This window comes from Anopheles bellator, chromosome 1 (genome assembly GCF_943735745.2).
Source record: "Anopheles bellator chromosome 1, idAnoBellAS_SP24_06.2, whole genome shotgun sequence".
Lineage (NCBI taxonomy): Eukaryota > Metazoa > Arthropoda > Insecta > Diptera > Culicidae > Anopheles > Anopheles bellator.
In genome coordinates this window covers 32,408,462-32,417,532 of record NC_071285.1, presented here as the reverse complement: position 1 = coordinate 32,417,532, position 9,071 = coordinate 32,408,462, and positions in this window count along the sequence as shown.

The following is a 9,071-nucleotide window of genomic DNA, read 5'->3' as shown; positions in this document are numbered from 1 at the left end:
ATGTTTTCCAGTTCACACGCACCCACCGCTCACTTCGGCAAATCCGTTTTCGTTTTCCAACATTCAGTAGACGATGTAGTAACGTGGAACGAACCGACCAGCCTCGTACGTATGTGGATACGAATGTCCTAGATCAATCGAGTGCCCTAGTGTATTCCGACGAAACCATGGTGCCCTCACACACCACATACGAAGATCCTCCTTATACGCCAAAGATAAACGCGATGTGGAAGTGGAAGTCCATGAAAGATCTCCATCCAAGAAGATCACTGGGCCTGGCAATGACGCGCCAAACAGCACTCCCCAGCTACCGAAGTGAACCGGAGGCGGAAGACACTAGCGAAGAGGCGTAGTAAGAGGATATTCATGCCTAGATAAATGAGAACCAAATTCATGATGGCACAACCAACACCAGCCTTAACATCAACACCGAAGAGCATACGTGGATGTGACGTACTAATAGGTGGACTTAAGCTCGTCCGAAAAGTCTTCTTACCGATCCGCCGTCCGGATAGGGATTTTTGGTTATTGGGAGGACCCGATAAGTGTTCGTTTATTGGTAGTTTTTTAACACATATCATATATGGCATAGAGTTTTTCCAAGGATGTTACTTTGGAATTGCATAATAAAGTCTAGTAAAAATATAAACAAGATAAACATTATTGTCATCTTATCTCTATGACATCACTATCTTTATCGTACCTTTATGACAAGTAACGATGGTTTTTTGGAGGTGTATGCACTTACATGAATTAGAGTAAATGTTATATCTAGATTTTCTTTTCTCTGGAACGAGAAGTTAGCGACTACATTATTTTTAAGAGTCCATGATAGTAAAATTTACACCATCTTTACAATAAATTTTCATATAAACAGGAGATTTTGTTGTACCGTTCGGGATCATAATTACTGCAAAATCAATGCCAGTGTCGGAAAGACGTAACATTTTCAATGACACGTTCCTTATACAAACAAGTGACAGCCGTTACAGAAAATGCTCGAAATGTAGTTTTGTTAGAAGAAAGTTTACTTTTTTAAATTACTCTGCTTTCTGGTCATAGCAGGCTTGCAAATAATCTCTCGCTGCTAAATTGTGATTTCATCAAATTTCACTGAAAACTTTACTTTTTCGAAAACACCCCATCAGCAGGATCGTTCTACCCCAAATCAGAATGAGAAATGTAATTAAAAGTTTCTCATTGCGATTCAAATATTTGATATACATTTTTTCGTCTCATACCAAAAAACACACACCCACAAAACGATAACAACGTGCCACATCTCTCCAACATCGGCTAAGCATTTTTGCTTTCGTTGATTTTTCAGTGGGAAATTAGGACGCAGAAACTTGCTATGTTCGCGAAACTGCAAAATACTATACAACTGAGTTGCGATCAAACTAATGTTAATCAATTCGTGTTCGCTGAGTTAATTACTTCCGGTATCTGTATATTATCTTCTTTGTAGTAAAAAAAAATTGAGGAAAAGCACGAAAGCGTTTCCATTATAATGTTATAATGTTTCATGTTAACAAGCGTAGTAGAAATGGGAAGGGCCATTATCCAATGCATTACCTGTTACCCGCTCAAGCATTCCTGACAACTTACCACATTGGAGGTACAAGTATGGATTGACGAACCCATAATTACAAAAAGTTTCCTGTGTCCAGATGGAACAGATAAATTCAGATCTAGATTTGTAGATAAGCAAATAGATTTGTCGATAAATTTAAATAGATGTTATCGTGTTACGTGAGAGTGGTCAGATTACACATACAGTCACGCTTTATTTGGGCTCTGGCTATGAATTAACATAGAGTTTCTGGTGCAAATGTTGGCAGAGCTATGAATGTGTCATTTTGATTTTGATGGTCCGTCTCCGGTAAATTTGTTCTCCGGTAAAGTCCTACTTTAAAAAATGGAGAAAAGGGCAATATCGTCGTATGAGTGCTACATAAAACAATACGAAAACCTCTAATTGACTCTATGGTTATCTGCGAAACGATACTGATTGATAAAGCAATCAAACTATTTCCAAAACGGATGAAATCGGTTTCTTGAAACAGTACTATACGATAATCTTTTTCGTTTCGGACTATTGTCCAACATTTTCCAACATAATGTCCAACAATTGCCAAGAAACCAGGAATTGTTGTCAAAGTCAGCCTTACCAGCCTTCTGACTCTTCATTTGATGTAGTATTGCAGAAAACAGTTCGTAGAATTTCGACAACACTGTGGAGTTGTTTGAAAATTGTCTGATTGTTCTGTTGAGCTGTTTGATTCGGTTTAATCTGTTTATTTGTTTTTTATGGGTGTCAAATTAAAGTTAAGAGAGCTCCCTTTCCTCCGGCACCGCATCGCATGCTCAAAGCGAGTGCCTTGATCAATATCAAGTGCTCGTAGGAATCGCAGTACTGCTTAGCCCAGTAGTGTCCTATCGATGAAAGTAAATTATAATCGGAAGGGACCAAGTCTGGTAAATACGGTGGGGTAGCAGTTCTCAGCCAACTGCTTTGAACGTATCTTAAACCAGTTTTACTTTGTGTCCAAGCGAATTCTCGAGGAGCCAAGTCGATCAACGCATGGTTCAAATCGATCATTTGTGGTTAATAGCGATCGTCAATCAGCGTCAATCAACGGTTTCACCAGGTTTTAGCAGCTTGTGGTACACAACATCCTTCTGCTCCCATCAGGCACGGAGCACTGTCCTTTTGCCGAATCGATTTGCAGTCCAAGTTGATCGTTTTCCTGGACTCAGCCATGATATTTTACGATTTAGGATTTTCAAAATAAATCCACTTTCCATCCCCAATCACGATCTGATGGAGAAATAACATCCTTTGCACCTGGCGAGCAGAATTTCTTATTTTATTTTTCGGTTTTCCTGCTGTCTTTTATTCAGTATGTGTTGTTTCGAGGCAAAATGATGACGAAAATGCAACTACTTTCTCGTGATGACAAGTTGGAAGACCTCTGTGGATAGAGTATTTGCCAACGCTCGTCGTTGTCACGCAGCTGGCCATGGGTTCAATTCCTCAGATGCCCTCAGCAACCACATCAATTTAGTTGTTAACCGGTGTAAAGCCCGGTCCACACGCTACTACGAAAATCGTTGCTCAGACACATCGTAGCGTTGCATCGTTGCGTGTGGACAGCGAAATTGCATCAATTTATGCCACTTTTGAATAATCGACGCAGATCTAGAAAATCTGAGCAAACGAGCATCAATATCTGTCCAATTTCCATACAAGTGTGCGTGTGCTGATGATGGATAGACATGTGTGGGTGTGTACATTGTTTATTTTATTGGTTTGTTTTATAGTTTATTAAAACAAATTTTTTTTTAACATTTCATACAGATTTTTCTTGGCACGTTCTATTTTTTGCTTTTTAACCAAAACACACAATGCCAAGGCAAACCAACATAGTGTTTCTTCCATGGCTGTTTCCATATTACTGAGATCTGCCGTTGAAAATCGTTATGACAAATCGTAGCGTGTGGACGCTCCACAGTTCGCTACGACAAATAGTTACGACACATCGCTACGATAGATCGTAGCGATGCATCGTAGCGTGTGGACCGGCCTTAACAGGGATTGGTACGGGACCAATGACCGCCAAAATGTAAACCGTTTATTTAATTCGACTTCAGGTTAATTTACCGCTCATTCTTCCGAAACAGATGTTAACTTTAACCAATGTGTCGTGGTGTTTCATCATCCCTGAATTTTAGCCATTCCAATCGGTATGAAAGTCACACTTTGGCAGTGTCTCAGTCTCCACACGCCTTCCAGAAACATCGCACAGCAACGACATAGAACAAATAATAAATGTTAATTAATTAAGAATTCCTTTATACCGTGAACTCTCCGTGAGGTTTGAACTCCTTAGGAGTCTTCAGTTTATTCATGCTGTGCCAATGCTTTAGTCATGCTCGTGCCGGGCCAATTGGGCCTGAAATATGGCTGCAACATTAGAATTTGGAGATAGGCTATAAAATGAGAAAGAAGCACTTCATAAATGCCAAGACCAAAGGATCCTCTACTCTTCTTCTTTGGCGCTACAACCGCTGGGCGATCTTAGCCTGCACCAGAGACAATGTTAATCTCTGGTGCTCTCTCTGTAACATATTTATATAGACAATACTATTGATTTATGATCAAAACATGTTTTCAGAGAAAATTACAATCAATCAAAAACATGTTTAAGACTAATCGTTACTAATGTGTAAGACTAAAAAAGAAACTTTCCAAATTTAACACTTTAAAATTTCCAAACGAATAAAACATAACGTTACACTAAAAATTCTGCTTCGTGTGCGAACTTGTACACGAATGTACGTGAAATGAACATCTTACATGCACCTGGCTCAATATAAAGTTGTGTGTAGTGTGTGCCAAAATTTCTTGGCACTTATGAAGTCCGGTTTCACTGAGATCAAGGAATTTGAGATCAACGAATAGGCGATTTCTTATAATGATACTTCCTTCCGCATTGACTGAACTTACTAAAGTGGCCTCTGTTCCGTCTGCGGAACATAGGGCCGTATTGACCGAAGCATACGCCAAACTTTCTATCCGTAAATCCAGTAGTTTATCTAGAATGGGGCTGCTGTATATACCCGATGCTCTTCGATGGCGTTCGCAGGTGATAATTCTGGTTCGCCTTTAGGCTAGTACCCACAATATTCGTTGGTATGGTTTTTGTAATGCTCGTCTTCTTAACTTTTGATTTATTACTATTCATTTTACAAGTTTCGTAATGCTGCCTGAGTGCTATACATTTATTTCTTGACGTTCAACAGTTCAACTGATAACTAAAGAATGATTACAACCTGCTAGAAATATCTAGTTTTCATAAATACCCACAATTGACCTAAACTCACTGCTTTGTAAGAGGATTGTGCTGGATTGTATTAAATCGTTGTAATATATAAGGATGGGGAAATAGACTAACCTATTACTTTTGGGAGAAATTCAAAACCTTATTTAAGATACTTCCGATGATCTGATTTATGTCAAATATGCACCAATTTGTTGCATACATCGTTGCCATTTTAAAGGTACTTTCATATTGCGTCTCTGGTACAATTCCAGTGCCGTCACGTGACATATGGAATGAGTGCACTACTTATGAAATACGATTAAAGCTGAGCATAGCCGCGAACGGCATCAACAAGTAGCAAGCAAGTAAATCATTAATCTTAATAATGCATTGCAACAATGTGTCACAATATTATAAATTTCATTTCCCTGGACATTTTGAGACTAGTGGTACCGTTGCTAAACGTGATTGCACTGGTTTCACATTCAAAGAAAATTTAGTTTTTCATCACTCAAAACATTCGTCCCTGGGTCGTTTGAATCGTGGACGATACCGGTATCACAATCTGAAAGTGAATAACAGCACTGTGGATACTAATTTTCTCCTTCATTCGAAAAAAATCATAGTGAATAAGGTTCTCTGGCACTTTGGACTTGTTTTTGCTTGGCAGGCGTCAACAATCTACGGGATCCTGTGAACATAACAGTTTTCTATATACATCGTTGTGTGTAATGGAATAGTTTCAGTCTATAGAGTAAAACAAGTACTTTAATTTTTGTATAAATGAAAGAGCGTATGAATTTTATGAATTATGATTTTTTTAGCATAAACTGACTTATCATTATCTTATCACTTATAAACGATAGGTGTCGTTGATTTATTTATGCTTTAAATAGTTCTTGTGAAATAGGAAAAAAAATTGAAAGGGCAGCAGTTAGTAAAACTTTATTGAATATATTTAAACCCGAAACATACTAACACTGCGAAGAACCATCACGCCTGCTTTGATTGTTGTAAACAAAATTCCTCGCTGGGTGTAGATAACATTAAATATTCAGCTGCTATGACTGGTCCCTCTCTCATTCTATGATAATTCTACGGACACTTTTCTCCCATTTCACTTTCCTGAGGTTTCGATGCACATGCACGTGAATGCGATAGAACCAACTTGATAGGTAGAGGTGGCGAAACCTGTGGCAAAAAGCTAAAGCACCTAGGTATGGCAGGATTTTCTATAACCTAACTCCTCTCATGGTCTTTGGTAGAGGTTGACCGGAAATGCAACAGCGTCACAAAAGCCCGGAATTTCGGACGACGAACTCCTGGTGAACTGTTTATGAACCTAGGTATCAAGCCACAAACCGCTTACAGAGGTTTCCTTTCTATTTATAAATGGTTCATTCGAGAGTTCGTTTAAAAAGTATTCGACACTTACGAAAGGATTTCTACTCTTGGTAAAACCTTAATACTTAATGAACTAAACACGAAGCAGAAACTTAAAGACTGAAAAAAAATCTTGTATGTCGGTGAAACGGTATAAAAAGGTAACAGTTTTCGTATTCTTACGGGAAGAAAAGCATGGTTGGCAACAATTGCTGTTTTCATTTGTATGCTTTTGAAGGACAGGAGATGATTGGGTCCCACGCAGAGGGGCCGAGCCCATGATTGGGTCCCATCGGCTCTGTGCGGAGAGGTAACATGTTTTCCGATGATCCTAGTTACGGTATGCGGGCTCCCGAACCTCTTCGGAGGATGATTATCATGACTAAATTTGGAGCGACCTCGGTAACGTAGTTGTTCTTATTATCATTTGAGAGACGTTGATCATGAAGCTTCTTTAACCCCTTAACCTCGCTAACATAGGGGACCAGTCCTAACACGAATAAAGCAGGCAATACCGTCACGTTCTTCTGCATGACAATGGGGTTTCGTCTGCCTAGTAAAATAGGAATGTTAAAGAAAGTCAAACGAAACAGACATACGGACGAACGATCACTACCTTGTTAGCGCAGTGATACGATGTAGAGTAACAGTAGAGCAATAATGGGCCGGGAATAATACGCCGACTCGTTTCAATACGAACTTCCCTGAAGAGCGGATGCAACAGGTGTCCAAACAAGTCATCAGTGAGTCGCTGAAACCATTCAACGAACAGATTAGTACGAGCGAGCGATGGACCACTGTTAAAACGTGTATTAGGCCTGTACGTAATCCGTCTGATTGCTTTAATCTGGTGGCATCTAGCAGATCACTTCGTTCGTTGGCGTGATAAAATGTCTCTTAATGTCAATAAGTGCAATGCCATATCATTTTCAAATACGAAGACGCCGGTCGGTTTCTCATAACGCATAGGCGCTTCTGCTGTCCCGCGAGCTGACGTGAATCGCTACTTAGGTGAGAACTTGGATGCGGAGCTATGAGAAGATAATTAAGCATGCGTTTAGAATGATCGGTTTCGTTATCGGCATGGTTTCCGAGCTACGGGATGTTATGTGGCCAAAAGCATTGTGCGTTCAGAACGTTGAGTACCCCTTTGAGGATGAATTATGAGACGACATCCCGTTGTGAGACGATGAACTGACCTAGAACTCAGAATTACTGTGCGCTGGTCGCTCCCTGGATACAATGACCCGTTACTAGCTCTTTGTCGTATGCATAACAATTATTCGATTTACAGTTTCAACAACTTCTGCCTGATAAAAATGTGCTCCTGCCACCAAACATTGAAGAAACCCGAAGGCCCATTCGTCCACTGCAGAATGACAAAGCACAAAGTACCGACGGGATTGAAGCCAAGCTTGTAAAAATGGACAAGACAGAGAGTTGAGCACCAGATTCATCAAATGATAGCTGGGGTACGACATAGCAAATCGATGTCCTGTGACTGAAGTCTTGGTATCATCTGCTTCTTATTCGGCAGCAACTGCCGATCGGTCTTGGCCTGCTCTAGAGACATTGCTAATCTCTGTTGCTCGCTGTAACGGGTCGTTTTTTACAGGCGGGGTTGTTGGTCCCGCGTCAACCCCCCTTTCTGTCACGACGCCGGTAACGGGTATAGAAACTATGGCCGGCTGCGTGACAGCCGGTCCCAGGATTCGAACGCCGGCCAGCTGCGTGGCAGCGGCGAGTGTCACGCCAGCTCCATCAGTGAAGGTATCTGCTCGGTATCATCTACCACATACAAAAAGTAAAACAGGGTACTATGTAGCATCTATATAACGGTGCCAAATATACATAGAGATCGAGCAAGCTGCGGGCAGTCTTCGTCTGCAGTTAAACGAGAACAAGACCAAACCAACGGCAGGAAGCACACATGAGGATGTCCTACGGATAGGTGATCGAATGTTCGAAGTCGTCTCTAACAACGACATAACAGAGGAGATACGTGCTAGGGTACGAGCAACCAACAGGTCATTCTACAATCTTAAAAACCAAACACGGCAATACAACTTGATCAGAAATATTATCGGGTTCTTGGTCGCGATAGAATACAAGCAGAGAGCATTGAAAATGCGCTAAAATAAAATTGTGCTGAATATATTATTTCTTATTTTATTTCTCTATTTCTTTGAATGAAGATCTTATTTGGCTATTTTTCGGCTATCTTGACTGGTGGTTTGGTTTTTCTTTGCGCATGTGTATCTAAACATTTTGTATCTTCAAAGCTGCAGGAAAAGGCCTATATTCTTTTATATTTATGCTACGCTAGCGAACGATGAATCGATTTTGATGAAAACGGCAACGCAGTAAACCACACAAAAAGCTGTTTCGGTGCTGAAGCAGTTCTGCCAACAAGTAAATCGCAATGATGCTCGACTGCATGGTTTTTGTTTACACGCAATAATCATATTCATAAAATGGGATCACAGATAATTATACTCTCACACTAACATACCCCTTTGGAACGCTTCAAAGTTAGAACTTACCCTTTCGATACGAGTCACTGTGGGCGCCATTACGTACATGCACTTCCCCGCACATGTTTCCTGTTTCAGCATGTTCCGTCGGGGACAGAAGCCAAAGACACGTGACGAAGCCTCTCAATTTGGAGGGAGCGTCGAAGGGGTACTGTTCGGCTGCTCGGTACCCTTTCTGACAGCATAGCGAGACCTTGCCTGCCCTCGTTGGTACATAATGATTACGGTGGCAGGATTTTGCCAATTTAATGTCTCAATGTACGACATCAAGGCGCTATACGAGGGTTTTGCAACGATCAGAACGCTTGTTGATGCGTAAAGCCGAACT